At 39.7% G+C, this 20,854-nt stretch overlaps 1 long non-coding RNA gene across 1 annotated transcript; it reads right to left on the bottom strand.

Annotated features, from left to right (window-relative positions):
• Positions 1 to 7,883: 7,883 nt before the first annotated feature.
• LOC115504387 lies at positions 7,884 to 20,503 on the bottom strand. Its single transcript, XR_003965677.1, has 2 exons — positions 20,287 to 20,503; positions 7,884 to 8,252 (listed from the first exon to the last, which is right to left on the bottom strand). It is a non-coding gene; the product is annotated as an uncharacterized LOC115504387 (long non-coding RNA).
• Between the last annotated feature and the right edge of the window lie 351 nt (positions 20,504 to 20,854).

The raw sequence follows: 20,854 nt of genomic DNA, 5'->3' as shown, positions 1-20,854 counted from the left end.
TCAGGAGACTATAGATGCTGGAGAGGATGTGGAGAAATGGGAACCCTCTTGCACTGTTGGTGGGAATGCAAACTGGTGCAGCCACTCTGGAAAACAGTGTGGAGGTTCCTCAAAAAATTAAACATAGATCTACCCTATGACCCAGCAATAGCACTGCTAGGAATTTACCCAAGGGATACAGGAGTACTGATACATAGGGTCACTTATACCCCAATGTTGATAGCAGCACTTTCAACAATAGCCAAATTATGGAAAGAGCCTAAATGTCCATCAACCAATGAATGGATAAAGAAATTGTGGTTTATATACACAATGGACTACTACGTGGAAATGAGAAAGAATGAAATATGGCCTTTTGTAGCAACGTGGATGGAACTGGAGAGTGTTATGCTAAGTGAAATAAGTCCTACAGAGAAAGACAGATACCATATGTTTTCACTTTTTTTTTTTAATTTTTTTTTCAACGTTTATTTATTTTTGGGACAGAGAGAGACAGAGCATGAACGGGGGAGGGGCAGAGAGAGAGGGAGACACAGAATCAGAAACAGGCTCTGAGCCATCAGCCCAGAGCCTGACGCGGGGCTCGAACTCACGGAGTGCGAGATCGTGACCTGGCTGAAGTCGGACGCTTAACCGACTGCGCCACCCAGGCGCCCCCATATGTTTTCACTTTTATGTGGATCCTGAAAAACTTAACAGAAGACCATGGGGGAGGGGAAGGAAAAAAAAGTTAGAGAGGGAGGGAGCCAAACCATAAGAGACTCTTAAAAACTGAGAACAAACTGAGGGTTGATGGGGGGTGGGAGGGAGGGTAAAGTGGGTGATGAGCATTGAGGAGGGCACCTATTGGGATGAGCACTGGGTGGTGTATGGAAACCAATTTGACAATAAATTTCATATAAATAAATAAATAAATAAATAAATGGCAAAAAAATTTTTTAATAAAATAAGCTTTCAGGGGTTCCTGGATGACTCAGTCAGTTAAGTGTCCAACTCTTGGTTTCAGCTCAGGTCATGATCTCAGGGTTTGTGGGTTCAAGCTTTGCCAGGCTCCATACAGCCTGCTTAGGATTCTCTCTCTCTTCTTCTCTCTCTGCCCCTCCCCTGCTAGTGCTCTTGCACATGCAAACACACTCTCCCTCTCTCTCTCAAAATAAATAAACTTTAAAAAAATATAAGCTTTTAGAAGGAAATTTTACTTCTCTTTATTTGCCTGGGGTTTTTTTTCTTTATCTTTTTCTTTTATTTTTTCTTTCTTCTTTTTTTTATCGCTTTTCCATTCTCTACCCAAGTCAATATAAAGCAATATTCCAGTATTACTTATCACCATTGGTACAATTATTTTCTCTTTGAGTCTGAGTAAATCTGGCACAGCTAGGAAACCACTTCAAAAGGACGAATTGTTCTGATCATTCTGTTGCCTCCCCAAGAGCAAAAATGATGGGCAGCAGTAACATCCAATCATAAATCTCTTTCCTGCCCAACGCATGTTCAATGAGCAAAAAAAGTCAGCATTTGCAGAAAGTATGAAAATCCAAGACCATTAACTGATAACTTGCTAGAACTAATTTTATTCAGCAAGATCAACATATAAAAATCTAATCTATTTCTTATTATGCTACGACTAATTTTCTAATCAGAAAATAAAATAAAACATCATTTATAACACCAAAAAGCTATAAAACCCTTAAGCATAAATCTAATATGAAATATGTAAATTTTTTTAACTGTTAGGCTTTCATCCAGGACATAAAAAAATAGACATGGGGCACCTGGGTGGCTCAGTCAGTTGGGCCTCCAACCTCAGCTTAGCTCATGATCTCAGAATTCCTGAATTCGAGTCCCATGTTGGGCTCTGTACTGACAGCTCAGAGCCTTGGAGCCTGCTTCAGATTCTGTGTCTCCATCTCTCTCTGCCCCTACCCCACTCATTCTCTCTCTCTCTCTCTCTCTCTCTCTCTCTCTCTCTTTCTCAAAAAATAAACATTAAAAAAATAGAGAGACATGTCATGTTCATGGATGACAAGGCTGAACATTATAAATATGTGAGTTCTCCATCAGATTACTCAGTAATTCAGTGTAGTCTCACCCAACAGAATTATTATAGAATTTGAAAGCTGATTCTAAAATTCACCTGGAAGAGAAAACACACAGAAACAGCTTAAAAACCCATGAAACATACATTATTGCATCATCCCATTCCACAGCCAGAGGTACCATATGAAAGCAAAACCCCAAAACCATAGTAAATTAAAGTATGGTTCTGGAATAAATAATTGGCTCTGGAATAAATGCATAAGGCCAATGGAATGAATATTGAATGTATACACAGAAGTCCAGTGTTCTTATCAGAAATAGTTTGTTTCTCTTAATGAAAAAGCAAGTAAACTTTCTTTGATCCCACTTCGCCCACCAATCACTACTCCATTTTTTTGCTTCCTTTTTGCAAAACAGTTTCTAAAACAGTTGTCTATTTACTGCATTCAGTTCTGTTCCTCCCACTCTCGTTTAAACCCATTCCAATAAAGCATTTGCCTCACCTCAGCTCCCACTCCACTAAAACTGTTTTCATCAAGGTCACCAAGGATACATGGTTAACTCCAATAGTCTCTATCTTCACCTTTAAGTGATTCAGCAGCAGCTTTTGACATTTGACTACTCCTTCTTGGAACTCATTTGTACATTTGCCTTGGGGTCTCCCCACTCCCCTTGTTCTCCTTCATTCCAGTTCCTCTTTCTGGTTTCTTTTGTCAATCCTTTCCTTTCTCTCTACCCTCTTAAGGAGGATCCCAGAGCTCAGTCTTTGGGCCTCTTTGTTTTCTGTTTTTTGTTTTAATTTGAGAGAGAGTGCACAGGAGAAGGCACAGGGGGAAGGCTAGACAGAATCTCAAGCAGGCTGTACGCCCAGTGCAAGGCCCAACGATGACACAGGGCTCAATCTCATGACCTGAACCAAAATCAAGAGTTAGAATCTTAACCCACTGTTACCACCCAAGTACCCCTGCGCCTCTTTTTTATCTACACTCTGTTCTTAGGTGGCCCCAAGGCTATAAATATCGTCTATATGCTGATGTTGCCAAAGTTTATGTCTCCATCCCAGACCCCTCTTTTGAGGTCCAGATTCAGATATCCAACTGCCTGTTCAATGTCTAACAAGTACCTCAAATCAAGTATGTCTAAAATGGAATGCCCAATGGCTCCCAATCTTGCTCCCTACACCTTGCTGCATCTCAGCCTCAAGTAAGCAGACAACACTAGGCCAGACCAAGGCAGGACAGATAGGCTTAGTAAAGATACAATGAGCCACTTTTAAGTTTAGACAGATTATTACTTACACAGATGGCAAAACTAAATTTTCTCATGGTTCTTGTCGTGAGGATCAAAAAGGATAAGCAAAAAAATGGAAGTCTATATTCTAGACTTATAGACAAAGCAGTTCTAGTCTGTAGCTCTTATGGGTGGGGAGGCAAGAAAGTTTTATACTTCATCAGAACCTGGGAGACCACAGAAACTGTCTCATCATGGCCTCCTAAGGGAAGGAGAGAGGCAAGCAGGAGATGGCCCCAGAGCAGCTCCTCAAAGCCCTCCCATATTCTCTCTTCTGGGAAGATCACAGACGTTCTACCAAAAATCAGACAAGCTGTGGTTCAAACCTTTGCCTGTGTGGCCTATGTGGCTGTGCCAGATGGCCAAGGCACCATTGTGGAGATGTTCTCCCACATTCAGTCAATGGCAACAGTGCCCTGTGTGACTGTGCACATATTGTCCCATTCTCCTACCTTTACTTCTCTCAGCTCACCTCCTCTTTGACTCCTCATTCCTTCCACTCTAGCCATGCTGGCCTCCTTGCTGTTCCTCAGACATACCAGGCACACTTCCATCTTAAGGCCATCACATTGGCTGCTCCCTTTAACTGGACTATTCTTCCCCCAGAGATCTTCAAGGCTCATACTCAAGTCTCTATATTCAACTTCATAAATCCTCTTTACCATGTTTCTTCTCCCTAGTATTTTGGCTTTGCTTTCAAGAGAATGAAGGTAGCAGGGTCTCCTTAATCTCCCATGCCCCACATGGCACCTAGGATCATGGCTCCTCTCTTCCAATATAATCTCCCAGACCCATCTCTCCAAATCTCTTTCTGCCACCTAGCCAGACAAGTTACCTCTGTCTAAACCTCTTCAATTTGCTTGACTCACCACATTTAAAGGAACTAGACACACAGGATCTACCTTCTTTTTTTTTTATGAAATTTATTGACAAATTGGTTTCCATACAACACCCAGTGCTCATCCCAAAAGGTGCCCTCCTCAATACCCATCACCCACCCTCCCCTCCCTCCCACCCCCCATCAACCCTCAGTTTGTTCTCAGTTTTTAACAGTCTCTTATGCTTTGGCTCTCTCCCACTCTAACCTCTTTTTTTTTTTTTTCCTTCCCCTCCCCCATGGGTTCCTGTTAAGTTTCTCAGGATCCACATAAGAGTGAAACCATATGGTATCTGTCTTTCTCTGTATGGCTTATTTCACTTAGCATTACACTCTCCAGTTCCATCCACGTTGCTACAAAGGGCCATATTTCATTTTTTCTCATTGCCACGTAGTATTCCATTGTGTATATAAACCACAATTTCTTTATCCATTCATCAGTTGATGGACATTTAGGCTCTTTCCATAATTTGGCTATTGTTGAGAGTGCTGCTATGAACATTGGGGTACAAGTGCCCCTATGCATCAGTACTCCTGTATCCCTTGGATAAATTCCTAGCAGTGCTATTGCTGGGTCATAGGGTAGGTCTATTTTTAATTTTCTGAGGAACCTCCACACTGCTTTCCAGAGCGGCTGCACCAATTTGCATTCCCACCAACAGTGCAAGAGGGTTCCCGTTTCTCCACATCCTCTCCAGCATCTATAGTCTCCTGATTTGTTCATTTTGGCCACTCTGACTGGCGTGAGGTGATACCTGAGTGTGGTTTTGATTTGTATTTCCCTGATAAGGAGCGACGCTGAACATCTTTTCATGTGCCTGTTGGCCATCTGGATGTCTTCTTTAGAGAAGTGTCTATTCATGTTTTCTGCCCATTTCTTCACCGGGTTATTTGTTTTTCGGGTGTGGAGTTTGGTGAGCTCTTTATAGATTTTAGATACTAGCCCTTTGTCCGATATGTCATTTGCAAATATCTTTTCCCATTCCGTTGGTTGCCTTTTAGTTTTGTTGGTTGTTTCCTTTGCTGTGCAGAAGCTTTTTATCTTCATAAGGTCCCAGTAATTCACTTTTGCTTTTAATTCCCTTGCCTTTGGGGATGTGTCGAGTAAGAGATTGCTACGGCTGAGGTCAGAGAGGTCTTTTCCTGCTTTCTCCTCTAAGGTTTTGATGGTTTCCTGTCTCACATTTAGGCAGGATCTACCTTCTGAGAAGGTTCTGGAAAAACACATATAACAAAATATTGTTTCCATTACACTTACTGCTGACAAAAGATCCACTTGAATGCCATTCTTAACAATCTTATTAAGCCTTTGGGGTCTGAGGCCAGACTAAGGGGGTTAAAAATCATATCTCAATAAGTGACTTTTTGACCTTAATTAAGCAAGTTATTTCTTGACCTCCTTGTCTTCATCTAGAAAATGATGGTAATAATAGTACTTAACTTCTTGGAGTTGTTGTTATGATTAAATGAGATAATACATGTCACAGTGCATGTAGTGAATATTCAATCAACATTTGCTATAATTATATTATAATTATATTATTGAGTTAACCAATGATATGGCTAGCACAATCCCAATGATACATAAAGGGGGTATTGGCCTCAAAGTTGCCTGTTACTTACTCAGAAGCATTCTAGACTGTTCCACATCCTCCCTCAGTTGCCAAGCAGTAAGTCAAACTTCAGGCAGGTCAGATAAACAGTCATATCATAGGCTTTGTGGGAGTTTGGGGGTATTCCTCCCAAGATCACCCTAAGGGTATGGTTGGCCAGGGGTCACTTTCAGGGCAGAGTCAACTATGCACTGCCACCACCCCTAAAATACTTCTTCCTGTTTCCCATCCTTGAAAGAAGAAGTGGCTCAGAGCCTGACCTCAGCAGGACAGAGGAGAAAATTACTAAATCCTGGAATAGGACAAAAGAACCACACTTCCTTCACATGAAAAGAACGGAAGGAGAAGAACTGCAAACTCTTTGATCTGATATTTTTGCTTCTAGAGGAGAGGGGTAAACAAATGTCAAAGGGCAACAATTTCTCCCCAACTCCACAGAACAGATCATTTCTGGGGAGTAGGTCAGATATGTCCCAAGATACATGACTCTATTCAATCATTGAGAAGTTAGGCCAAGCCTACGAAACCACAGTGATTGTATTTTTTTTCTCCTGATCGTTTTAACACGCGAACAGTATTTCATACATCAGCTTTTCTGCACTCACTCCCAGAAGATATTATTTACAAATTTGTCATGATAGGGTAGGCTTAATTCTGTACCATGGTTTTGTCATAGAACATTTTAGCACAAATATTTCATGCAGCTTTACAGAATTCTCATTTTAATGGGTATAAAGTATTCTACTCAATTGAGACATTTTAGTGGTTTTGTTTTAGGTAATGCTCATTAAATAATTTTTTACACACAACTTTTTGCTTCTTTGGAATTTTTTTTCCAGATATAATTTTTAAGATGAAATGACTGGGGCAAATTAGATGCACACTTTGGGGCCCTTTGTACTCACTGCCAAATGACTCTCCAAATGGGCATTCCATTTTGAAGCCAACATTTTACAGTGCTTTATAGTTTCAAGACATTTGATAAATTTTATTTCAACCACCCTGGCAGACTAACCTAAATTCCACCTCCTGGGGCAGATACTTTAGTAGGTTAACTCCAGCTCCCTCTCCTGTGCCTCCAAGAGACTGGAAAAGCTGCCTACAGCCTGCCTTACAGCCAGAAGTGGCCATATGATCCCATGACGACCAATGAGATGTAAAGGAAACCTTGATGGACAAAGGGGCTGATATTTCCCCTCCCTGAACCCCCTGCCTAGAATGTGGAAGTGATGATTGGAGAGAACTAAGCTGTGAAGAAATAGAGAGGTAACAGTAAAGAAATGAAGTCTATTCACAGAGAGGAGGGAGATACCATGAGGGAGCCACACAGCCCCTGAGACAGACAGATGCAGAGTGAGTTCTGGAGCAGCCTGGGTTCTGTGGGTGCTTTCCAGTTTTAGTTCAGCCCCCACATATCCTCATACCTGATCCCTACGTGTCTTCATACCAAGCCCTTATTTTCTTGTAGAAATTCAGGCAGGTGTCTATTCCTTGTAGACAATCAAGCCCACAGATACTACAGGTGTTCTTATAATTTATATTCCACATTGGTGGACTCAAAGGATTGAGGCAATTAGGGTTTTGTTCTTCCTGTGCCACAAGAGGAGAGGAAGGTGTTCATACATGAGAGGCCCATTGATTGCTGTCTGAACCACTTGTATCCTGCAAAACACTGCAGGATAAAACAGACTGTAGAGACAACTTCACTTGTTTTGTTCTGTTGTCAAAGTACGACCCCAGTTTCTGGCTAAATAAATTCAAGCATCAATAGAGAAAAGGGCTAGCATCAGATCCATTTTTATACCCTATTTGAAGCAGCATCATTCAATAGAAAGCCAACTGACCACAGAACTGCTCTGTGGAGATTCAAACATAAATATACTTGGTCTGAGTTAGCCTCTGGAAGCCACCCAGCATCATGGTTAAAGAGCATGGCCGTTGACTTGGGTTCAGTCACCAGCTCTGCTTTCTACTAGCTGTGTGACTTTGAGCAAGTTAACTTACCTCTATAACTACTCATTTTCCTAATAATTATTAAAACATAAAACATAAAACAGTCAATTATTTTATTAGCAAAAATAGGTTTATTCAACAATAGCAGAGAATTGCAGTTTGATATATAGAAGCTATGGCAAAACCACAGGCAAGTCCAACAAACAAAGGAGAGGAATTTTATTTTATAGAAAAGAAAGAAGAAGCTGGGAGGGGTTATTTTGAACAAAAGTCCACTGGAGAGAAGCAAGAGTTCAGGATGATGACCATTTCTCATTGGCTGAATTGCAGGGGTGATCAATTTCTTGTAGGTGATGCAGTACACATCTTTCTCTGCTGGGGCCTATAATTTATCATTCTTTCCTGTTGAAGAGTCTTCTGTTGGGATCTGTAATTAACAATTCTTCCTTGATGTTGAATGGTACAGCTCCTTCTTCTCTCTGCTTTAGTGAGATTTCCTTTTATTAATTTTCACATAATTGGAAATCATATTACTTACTCATAGTGGATATTTGTTGTTTTAGGCCACTCAGTACTTAAGTACCATTCTTCCCTTCTTTTGCTAATAGCCAGTTTCCTTTTGACCAGTTAACTCTCCACCATTGTATAAATTTCTTGGTGATACAGTAAGTCCATGTATGTTAAGGTGACACCCTCCCTTAACTAAATGAGTAGCCTCTTAACCAGAGTAAGATCAAATGGACTCTCTATTTTTTTTAACGTTTATTTATTTTGAAGGTTTTTTTCTGAGAGAGAAAGAGGGTGCAAGTGAACAAGGAGCAGAGAGAGAGAAGTGGGGCTCATCCAGGGCTTGTGTTCACCTGAAGTGGGACTCGAGCTCACGTGAAGCAGGGCTTGAGCTTACTGGATGTGGAATTCGAATCATGAACTGTGATATCATAACCTGAGCTGAAATCAGATGCTTAACAACTGAGCCACTCGGGTGCCCCGCCCCTATTTTTTTATTTTGAAACAGAGAGTGAGTGAGAGCATGCATGAGCAGGGTAGGAACAGAGAGAGAAGGAGAGAGGGAAGCCCAAGCAGGCACTCCAACTCGGAGCTTGAACCATGAGATCATGACTTGAGCTGAAATCAAGAGGTGGACACTTAACCAACTGAGCCACACAGGCACCCTGGACTCTCTACTTTTAATTTGAATTTTGAGCACAGTGATGCAAAGGCATAAAATTAATATTTGGTTTCTTCCTCTCCTGTCAGGACTGCCAACGCAATGGTTCTTGTCCTCTCTGAGTCTGCTTTCCTTTCATCCTATGAGCCACCAGTAAATTCCATTTTTTACCTGTTAGCCAGAGTCTGTTTTCCCAATAGGCCCTAAGTGATGCACTACTTAACAACAATAAAGTTGTAAGGATTAAATAATGTATGTGATAAGCTTAGCACAGTGCCTGGCATGTAGGATGTACCCAACCAATGGTAATTTGTATTGGTTGAGGCTGAGGTTCCACTGCTATAACAAAGACCCCAAAAATCACAAAGCTTTAAGCCAGACTGCCTTATTGACAGTCCAGGGAAGTTAGAGAGTATCCACAGTATTGGAGAGCCAGGCTCTTTCTAGCAGTTTGTTCTGTTATCCCAAGGTATGTCCTCATCCACCTCATCAAAGATGTCCACCTTCCCACTGGCAGGAAAAATAGAGGATATGGTGAGTGTGCCTCTTTCCTTTAAGGGTATGACCTAAGCGCTGCACATATCATTTCCCCTTCCATCTCACTGGCCAGAGCTTAACCACATGGTTACACATAGCTGCAAAGGAGGTTGGGAAATGTAGTCTTTGCTCCAAGTAATCATATGCCTAGCTAAAATTTGATAGGGGCACTTGTACCCCAATGTTTATAGCAGCACTCTCAACAATAGCCAAATTGTGGAAAGCGCCTAAATGTCATCAACTGATGAATGGATAAAGAAATTGTGGTTTATATACACAATGGAGTACTATGTGGCAATGAGAAAGAATGAAATATGGCCCTTTGTAGCAACGTGGATGGAACTGGAGAGTGTTATGCTAAGTGAAATAAGCCATACAGAGAAAGACAGATACCATATGTTTTCACTCTTATGTGGATCCTGAGAAACTTAACAGAAACCCATGGGGGAGGGGAAGGAAAAAAAAGAAAAAAAAGAGGTTAGAGTGGGAGAGAGAGCCAAAGCATAAGAGACTGTTAAAAACTGAGAACAAACTGAGGGTTGATGGGGGGTGGGAGGGAGTGGAGGGGAGGTGATGGGCATTGAAGAGGGCATGTTTTGGGATAAGCACTGGGTGTTGTATGGAAACTATTTTGACAATAAATTTCATATAATAAAAAATAAAAAATAAAGATTAATAACAAAAAAATAAAAATAAATAAAAATAAAAACCACTATCGCTTACTGATCAGAAAAAAATAAAATAAAATAAAATTTGGAGTTGAATTTTTAAAGAAGAAGAAGAAAATAGATACCAGGAGACAACCAGCTTTCTCTGCCATATTATCATTATCATTCCTCTGGTTAGAACATCTGGTACAGTTTGACAAATAACCTGATCTTGTATCATTACTGTCGCATTCAGCTTCAGGGTCTCCATATTCAGGGCTTTACAGACATTGAGATTTGGGGAAAGTCTGTATGTATAAGATTCTTCCTCCAGAAAAGTTATGTGCAGCTTAAATAAGACCAAGAAACAGGAAGATGGAGACTTCATGGTTCCAAATAAACACGTGTTAGGAAATAGGCTAATCCTAGAGAGGCAAAATGAGTTGCGCATTTCCCCCTCCAAGGGACTCCTCAGCAGGGAAGGACCCATAGTAAAGCTAAATATCACACCAAAGAACACCTTAAACCTCAGATCCCAAAAACCATGAGCAAGGGAGAAGACTAGGGGCAGCCTGCACCAGAGTGATTAGGAGGTGACTACAATAGCCAGCCAGGCATGTAAGGAACCCTCTGTCATCTCTCCAATTTTTTTTTTTGATTTTTTTTTTCAACGCTTATTTATTTTTGGGACAGAGAGAGAGAGCATGAATGGGGGAGGGGCAGAGAGAGAGGGAGACACAGAATCGGAAACAGGCTCCAGGCTCCGAGCCATCAGCCCAGAGCCCGACGCGGGGCTCGAACTCACGGACCGCGAGATCGTGACCTGGCTGAAGTCGGACGCTTAACCGACTGCGCCACCCAGGCGCCCCTCATCTCTCCAATTTTTTTCTCCCAGTGTCTCACCTTGGAGCTACAATTAGAAGAGGAAAGAGGTGGGGAGCCTGATTGGTTCAGTCGGTTAAGCAGCTGACTCAATTTTGGCTCAGATCAGATCTTACAGTCATGAGATCAAGTCCTGCATCAGGCTCTGTACTGGGCGTGGAGCCTAAGATTCTCTCTCTCTCCCTCTCCCTCTGCCCCTCTTTGCTCTCTCTCGCTCTCTCTCTCTGTCTGCTTTTTTTTATTTAAATTCAAGTTAGTTAACATATATGTAATATTGGTTTCAGGAGTAGAATTTAGTGATTCATCACTTACATATAATACCCTGTGCTCATCCCAACAAATGCCCTCCTTAATGCCCGTTACCCATTTAGCCCACCCCCCCACCCACCTCCCCTCCAGCCACCTTCAGTTTGTTCTCTGTATTTAAGAGCCTCTTATGGTTTGCCTCCCTCTCTGTTTTTATCTTATTTTTCCTTCCCTTCCCCTATGTTCACCTGCTGTGTTTCTTAAATTCCATATATGGGTGAAATCATATGGTATTTGTCTTTCTCTGACTTATTTCATTTAGCATAATACACTCTAGTTTCATCCACATTGTTGCAAATGGCAAGATTTCATTCTTTTTGATCACCAAGTAATATTCCATTGTGTACATATACCACTTCTTTATCCATTCAGCAGTCGGTGGACATTTGGGCTCTTTGCATAATTTGGCTATTGTTGATAGCACTTCTATAAACATTGGGTTGCATGTACCCCTTTGGATCAGCATTTTTGTATCCTTTGGTTAAATACCTAGTAGTGCAATTGCTGGGTCATGGGATAGTTCTACTTTTAATCTTTTGAGGAACATCCATACTGTTTTCCAGAGTGGCTGCACCAGTTTGCATCCTCACCAACAGTGCATCCTTTCCCCACATACTCACCAACATCTGTTGTTTCCTGAGTTGTTGACTTTAACCATTATGACAAGATGGTAACCTTGTGGTTTTGATTTGTATTTCCCTGATGATGAGTGATGAGTGGTGTTGAGCATCTTTTCATGTGTCTGTTAGCCATCTGGATATCTTCTTTGGAAAAGTGTCTGTTCATGTCTTTTGCCCATTTCTTCACTGTATTATTTGGTTTTTGGGTGTTGAGTCTGATAAGTTCTTTATAGATTTTGGATACTAACCCTTTATCGGATATGTCATTTACAAATATCTTCTCCCATTTCGTCAGTTGCTTTTTAGTTTTGTTGATTGTTTCCTTCGCTGTGCAGAAGCTTTTTATCTTGATGAGGTCCCAATAGTTCATTTTTGTTTTTATTTCTCTTGCCTCCAGAGACATGTCTAGTAAGAAGTTGCTGCCAACTGGTGAAGCCACTCTGGAAAACAGTATGGAGGTTCCTCAAAAAATTAAAAGTAGAACTATCCCACAACCCAGCAATTGCACTACTACATATTTATCCAAAGGATACAAAAATGCTGATCCAAAGGGGCACAGAGAGGGAGGCAAACCATAAGAGACTCTTAAAGGTCGAAGAGGTTGTTGCCTGTTTTCTCCTGTAGGATTTTGATGGTTTCCTTTGTCACATGTAGGTGTCTCATCCATTTTTAATTTATTTTTGTGTATGGTGTAAGAAAGTGGTCCAGGTTCATTCTTCTGTATGTCGCTGTCCAGTTTTCCCAACACCATTTGCTGAAAAGACTATCTTTTTTCCATTGGATAATCTTTCTAGCTGGCCATACATTTGCAGGTCCATTTCTGGGTTCTATATTCTGTTGCATTGATCTATGTGTCTGTCTTTGTAGCAGTCCCATACTGTCTTGATGATTACAGCTTTGGAATACAGCTTGAAGTCTGGAATTGTGATGTCTCCAGCTTTGGTTTTCTTGCTCAGGATTGCTTTGTCTATTCAGGGTCCTTCTGGTTCCATACAAATTGTAGGATTGTTTGTTCTAGCTCTGTGAAGAATTCTGGTGTTATTTTGATAGGGATTGCATTGAATGTATAGACTGTTTCAGGTAGTATCAGCATTTTAACAACATGTGTTCTTCCGATCCATGAGCATGGGATATATTTCCATTTCTTTGTGTCTTCAATTTCTTTTATAAGCTTTCTGTAGTTTTCAGCGTACAGATCTTTTATCTTATGTTTTTTGGTGCAATTGTAAATAGTATCAATTCCTTGATTTCTCTTTCTGCTGCTTCATTATTGATATATAGAAATGCAACTGATTTCTGTACATTCATTTTATATCCTGCAACTTTGCTGAATTTGTGTATCAGTTCTAGCAGTTTTTTGGTGGAGTCTTTTGGGTTTTCCACATAGACTATCATGTCATCTGCAAATATGCCCTCTTTCTGTCTAAAAAATAAATTAATTTAAAAAAATTTAAGAAGAGGAAAGAGAAGAAAGAGGAATGAAAGAGTAGATCACACCCCTGTCACTGTAGTCCTTGAGCTAGAAATATACCTTATATGGTGTAGTGAATATATACACATATATTGTATGTGTACAATATGGCTCTATCCCAGGACCCAACACTATATTTTGCTGGGTCTCAGGAAATGTTGTTTAGATGAACCACATCACAGTTTAATTTTGTATTGGACACTTGTGGTTGCCTCCCCAGCATCCAATTTCCATCTTCCCAGCAACTCTTTTTTTCTTAGTTTTTATTTAAATTTCAGTTAATTAACATACTGTGTAATATTAGTTTCTGGTGTACAATATAGTGATTAAACAATTCCAACATCACCCAGTGCTCATCACAAGTGCACTCCTTAATCCCCGTCATCCGTGTAACCTTCCCAGCATCCAATTCCCTCTTCCCAGCAACTCTTAATATCCATTTAGAGAACTATGTGATGTAAGGTTCTCTCCAGCTCCAAGGGTGGAGCATATGAACTAAACTAAGCCAATCTTTATATTCCATACCCCTCACTTCAGCAAATGGTTTAAGTGTGAGCATGTGACCTAAGCCAGACTCATCAAAGTGGATCTGAGGACAAAGAGTTTTTTCTCTTTCCAGTGTAATATAAAACTTGGAACCACTGCAGACATTTTTGCTACCATTAAGAAATTCCACCTGTGGATAAAGCAACACAGCATAGAAACAGAGCCAGATGCCTCCTGAAAATGTGAAACTCTGGATCAAACCACATCTGGAATCCTCTCTATCTCTGAACTTTCCAGTTGCATGAGCCAGTAAATTATTTTTATTGCTTAAGTCATTGTGAGTAGAATTTTTTATTTGCAACTGTAAGTATCCCAACTAATACAGAGATATTAAGTTTTACATAGTGGAAGAATATCCAAGCTGGCATATGATACAAACTAACAGTTTCCAAATATCAGCCTAACACAAGTTAAACAATGGGATGTATGTAAATCTATGTGAATTTTCAAATAGGCCAAAGAAAAAGTAGAGAAGGTTTGGAGCTTATTTAAATGTGTTGGATACCTTGCTGACAAATTCAGATAAGAAGAGACAGTTCAACCCTCTAGAGGTGCCTTCTTTAAAATCTTTCAATATTTCCCTACCACCAACTGTTAAAAGCCAACTCCTTAGCCCCTGATAATTTAGTACATAGATAACTTTCAGCCTCATTCCTAACCATTTACATAACCCAAGCTCACTGCATCAGTTACATTTAGCATGCCGTATGTGGTAGCCAGCATTCGAGATGTCTCCTAATGATTTTCCTCTCTTAATATTCACACCCCGTCCATATTGAATTATGGCTGGCCTGGGTAACTAATAAAATGCAAAAGAAGTGAAGGTGTGTGGCTTCCAAGGCATTTAAGCTTCTGCCTTAGTCCCTTGGATTGCTAGCTCCGGACTCTGGAGGAAGCCACCCACCATGCTGTGAAGACATTTAAGCTACCCTGTAAAGAGGCCCTGATGGGGAAGAACTGAGGTCTCGCACCAATAGCCAATACCAACTCACCCTCTATGTGAGTGAGCTACTTTGGAAATAGATCCTTCAACACCAGTCAAGCTTTCAGATGACTGCAGCCCTGGCTAACATCTGACCACAACGTCATGAGAGACACTAAGTCAGAACTGCTCAGTCACACAATCCCCAATTTCCTGACCCACATAAATCATGGAAGAAATCATTATTGGGGGGGGGAGATTGAGAAAGCTTTTATTTTTTAGAGCGGTTTTAAGTTGACAGCAAAATTGATAGGAAGATAGAATACATACATCTCCTATCTGTACATGAGTTTAGCCTCCTCCATTATCAGCATCTTCCACCAAAGTGATATATTTGATGCCTCCATAGATTTGTACTTTCCAAAATGTCATAGAGCTGGGATTATACAGTATGTAACCTTTTCAGACTGGCTTCTTTCACTTAATAACAAATGTTTAGAAACCTTCATGTATTTTCATGATTTGATAGTTCATTTCTTGTTAGCACTGAATAATATTCCATTGTCTGGGTGTACCACAATTTATCCATTCACCTACTGAAGGATATCTCAGTTGTTTCCAAGTTTTGACAGCTATGAATAAAGCTGCTATAAGCATCCATGTTCAGGGTTTTGTGTGGACATAAGCTTTCAGTTCCTTTGGTTAAATATCAAGGAGCATGATTGCTGCATTGTATGGTAAAGTATATTTAATTTTGTAAGAAACCACCAAACTGTCTTCCAAAGTGGCTGGGCCATTTTGCATGTCCACCAGCAATGATTAATGTTGCTTTAAGCCACTCAGTTTGGAGTCATTTATTTGGAAGATTTATGTAACTACAACCTACCATTGAACACATGTAGAATGCCTTCCTTCTGCCTCTCTTTGTTATTAACTCTTACTTCTAGAAACTTGCTAGAAACTCCTCCAAAGGTCAATCAAACTCACCTCTTCTGAGAAGCTTGCCCTGATTTCCCTATTCAGACCCAGGCTCTCTTGTTCACAGCTCTATTAGCAGTTCTTACACTGTATTCTCATTAAGTGTTTATGAGATTATTTCTCCCACTATAGCTTATTGAAGGCAACAAATTTTTACATGTTTAAGAAGTATTTTAATTGTATTTTATATGTACATGTTTGTGTATCATTAGACATAATTCACATAAGATAAGAACTAAAGCTATCTTCCCAAGAAGTATTTGCTGATTGCATTTCCTTGGCAAAGAATCTAGAAAGTAGTGATTTTTAGAAATATTGAAATATGAGCAAATAAAATTTTTTTCTACTTTATGATTATTATTATTTGAGAGAGAGAGAGAGAGACAGAGAGAATCCCAAGCAAGCTCCACACTCCACGTGGAGCTCTACTTGGGACTGGATCCCAGGACTCTGGGATCATGATCTGAGCAGAAATAAAGATTCTCCCCCTCTGGCCCTCCCCAGCTCACTTGGGCTCTCTCTTTCTCTCTCAAAATGAATAAATAAACAATTTTTTAAAAAGAAAAAAAGATTTGTTTTCATTTCATAGCACTCCAGTAGAAGACTCATCACTGAGACCTTTGTACAAAAGAGCTATAGACAGACAGCAGTATTACCAGCTGCTTTATGTTGATGTCTCTATTGGTTGGATTTTAATTCTTTAAATTCTTTAAAATTCTTAATGACTTTTTTAAATGTTTATTTTGGGAAAGAGAGAGAATCCCAAGCAGGCTCCCTGTGGTCACCGCAGAGCCCAACACAGGGCTCAATCCCACTAACCATGAGATCATGACCCAAGAAGGCAACAATTTTTAATTATCCAAATGTATATACTCAAGACTAAGCATGGTACATGACACATTAAATAGAGCTTAGCAAATGTTGATTGAATAAATAATAACTTAAACTTCAATTCAGGATAAGACAAAGAATGTTGCAAATAAGGAGTAAGAAAAAAGGAAACAGTAAGGAAAAGTACCAAAGATATTATTGTAAAACTGGTCTCACTCTTAGCTCTTTAGCTCACACTGAAAACTCCTTTCCTGGGTCATAAAAATGTCAATGAAGCCTAGATAAGCTGTAGTGGGTGGTTCCATAATGTCTTCTGCTCTCAAAAAAATTAGTCTGCAGATATAAAAGTGTAAGAACCATTGCAACAGAGAACTGGAGCAATAATGTGGCCAAAAGCTGAATGCCCGGAACAATGTGGGGGGAGGGAAGGAGGCTAAATTTTGACAGCATATAGAAAGGAGGAACATCTGGTTTCAGACACTTCCTGCTCACAAACAGAACAAAAAGAAGTGTGGTTTAAAAAGGGGTCCAAAATAAATATATAGATAAAAATAAGAATAAAATGGGGTCCACTAATGATGCTAGAAAAGCCATAGCTCCAAGTCTTCTTCCAGAATCTTGATAATGAAAGTTATTTTAAGAGTATAGAACACAAAGATCTTAAAGGTAAAGCACTGAGTCTAGAAACAAACTGGAATTTGAGAAGAAGTTGGAATAATGTCCATTTAGAACCTGGAAGGGAGAGGTGAATCTTGGAAAGATTTAGAAAGTAGAAAAGGTAGGACAAGTTCAGATTTAGTTATAGACATGGAATGAACTGATTGATCTGAATTAATAGGCAGCATTAATAGACATATATTAAAGATTAATTTTCAGAAATAGAATATAGTTTTTAAACACTGAAGCACATTTTACAAAAACCATTCCAATTTTATGCCACAAAAGAGCAGAAATAATGCCCTATTCTCTGATCATGATACATTAAGGTAAAAATAGAAAATACCAAAAATAGAAAAATGCCAAATTCTGAAAATTGAACATTTTAATAACATAGGACAAAGTGTGTTAACTCTTCCAATCTTCATAGAAATCTTATGAAGAAGATATTATAACCCCCACTTTAGAGATGAAGAAACTGAAGCACATAAAAGTTATATATAATTATATACCAAGTTTTTTGCAACAGTGCTTATGTCTGTCGGGATGCTTTGGACTACAAATAACGGAGATACAAATTCAAACCTTAACCAGTGTATCATATCACAGAACAAACCCAGAGGTGGGTTCCAGAGTTGGGTACTCAGCAGCTCAGTGGCATTATTAAGAACTCAATGGGGCGCCTGGGTGGCTCAGTCGGTTGAGCGTCCGACTTTGGCTCAGGTCATGATCTCGCGGTCGGTGAGTTCAGCCCCGCATCGGACCCTGTGCTGCCAGCTTAGAGCCTGGAGCCTGCTTCGGATTCTGTGTCTCCCTCTCGCTCTCTGCCCCTCCCCTGCTCATGCTCTGTCTCTGTCTCTCTCTCTCTGTGTCAAAAATAAATAAACATTAAAAAAAAAAAAGAACTTCAGTGATTCCAGGGTGCCTGGCTGTCTCAGTTAATAGAACATATGACTCTTGATCTCAGGACCATGATAACAAGCCCCATGTTGGATGTCAAAATTACTTAAAAAGTTAGAATAATGATAAAGTTTTAAAATCTTCCTCAACCTTAAAATAAATAAAAATAAAAGTGTAAAAACAAGAACCCAGTGATTTCATGTCATTTTATTTTAATTCCATGGTTATGTTAAACTGAATTATTCTCAAGTTTTCCTCTTTACAAGGGTTCCCCTTGCTTCCTCTTTTCCATGTGTATATGAGGCTCATTTGCCTAAAGTGTTTAGCTTCCTCAATATCTACTGCTGCAGGTTTTGTTTTGTTTTGTTTTGTTTATTTTCACAAAGAGAGCAAAAGGACAGGATCTGAAGTGGGCTCTGCGCTGGCAGCAGCAAGCTTGATGTAGGGCTCGAACTCACAAACCGTGAGATCATGACCTGAGCCGAAGTCAGACACCCAATTGACTGAGCCACACAGGAACCCATCTACTGTACAGTTTTTAGCTTCTTGCTAAACCCTTACAACTGAATCCATGAATTCCTCATTCATTCATGTGTTCATTAAAATTCAGTATCATGTATTAAGCAACTATTATGTGCCAAACATTAGAGATCTAGAAGTAAGCAAAACATGGAAAATCCCTGCCCTCCTAGACCTTATGTTCTACAGTTGACCCTTGAACAATACACAGGTTGGGGCACTGACTGCCATGCACTCAAAAATCCATGTATAACTTTTCACTTCCCAAAAACTTAATTAGTAATAGCCTACTGTTGACCAGAGGCCTTACTGACAACATAAACAATTAATACATACTTTGTATGTTATTTGTATTATATACTGTATTCTTACAATACAATAAACTAGAGAAAATAAAATATTACTAAGAAAATCATAAGGAAGAGGAAATACATTTACAGTACTATATGTATATTTATTGAAAAAAATCTGGGTGTAAGTGGACCCATGTAATTCAAACCTGTGTTGTTCAAGGGTCAGTTGTAGTTGGGGAGTGTAGCAGACACGGTCAGATCCCTATCCTCAAATCCCTCAGATGCTAACACCCTTCAAACCCACTGGGCAACTTCCAGAAGGCTGCTAGGGCTGCAACCCATTAAGCTGGAAGTGCAGAGAAGTTAATGCCCACCTCACCCCAAAAGCAGCTCTCAACCAATAACTTTCAGAAGTTGGTATATAAATGCCCTCGGTCCTTCATATCTTACGTGGCATAATTCTGAGGTATGTTTTTCATTGTTTCCCAGCATTTCCCCTCTGGATTAAGGTCCAGTCACCCACTAAGGTAACTGACTTAATGCACCCTGTGTACAAAGTTTCAGTTATACAGGATGAATAAATTCTGGAGATTTAATGTACAATAAAGTGAGTATAGTTAATAATACTATATTGTATACTTGAAATCTGCTAAGAGAGTAAATCTTAAATGTTCTCACCACACACACACAAAGATAACTGTGAGGGGTACTCAGTAAGAACAGCATGTGGCTCTTGATCTCAGGGTAATGGTTTGAGTCCTACATTGGGTGTAGAGATTACTTAAATAAGTAAACTTTAGGGGTGCCTGGGTGGCTCAGTTGGTTGGCCATCTGCCTTCAGCTCAGGTCATGATCTCGCAGTTCATGGGTTTGAGCCCCATGTCAGGCTCTCTCTCTCTCTCCCCTCTCTCTGCCCCTACCCTGCTTGCACTATCTCTCTCTCAAAATAAATAAATAAACTTAAAAACATTTTTTTAATAAAAAATAAAAATAAAAATAAACTTAAAAAAGATGACTATGTGAGATGATGAAAATTTTAATTAGCTTGAATGTGATAATCATTTCACAACATACACATATATAAAAGCATCTGTACACTATAAATATATACAATTTTTATTTCTCAATTATACTTCAATAAAGCTGGAGGAAAAAAATCTTAATGTACCCTTTATTATCTGCCTTTCCTCTATGACCCTCTGCGAGTAATCCTTACACCTTTCAAACAAACCCCCTTACCCAAATCTTTCCTCAGGGTCTGCTTCTGGAAGAACACAACCCAAGGTAGATACAGATGATTAAAAAAAAAAAAAAAAAAAAACTGCTTCAAGGAAGTCCAATGTCCAGGGTGTGAAATGCAGCTGAGACATAAAGATGAAAAAGAAAAGTGCCCATCAGATTTAGCAACACAAACCTGACCTTGACAAAGGTCACTGCAGAGCCGTGGGGCATGTGGAAACCAGACTGCTGTGGCTTGAAGAAACAAAACAAAGTAACTATGGTCTCCACACCAGGAAGAGGAAGCAGTGATGGCCTTGGGCATGTGGCCAGGGAAGACAGGGAGATAGATGAGATGCACAGATCACTGAATAGAGTATCTACCTTTAGGACATATGTGTGGACATACCCAAGAGATTTAGACAACTCGCAAAGAGGTTGGTAACTGAATTAATAGTAACCACTAAGAAAACTAAGAAAAGAAAAAAGACGATTATTAACTATAGAGAAAACAAAAGTTACACAAGAGAGAAAAACAAATCAGAACATTAGATGGCTTGGCCATGAATAACATGTACACCGTCATAAT

The sequence above is a fragment of the Lynx canadensis genome, chromosome E3, assembly GCF_007474595.2.
Source record: "Lynx canadensis isolate LIC74 chromosome E3, mLynCan4.pri.v2, whole genome shotgun sequence".
Classification (NCBI taxonomy): domain Eukaryota; kingdom Metazoa; phylum Chordata; class Mammalia; order Carnivora; family Felidae; genus Lynx; species Lynx canadensis.
Note: the sequence above shows the minus strand (reverse complement) of the source record. Positions and strands in the feature narration are given on the sequence as shown.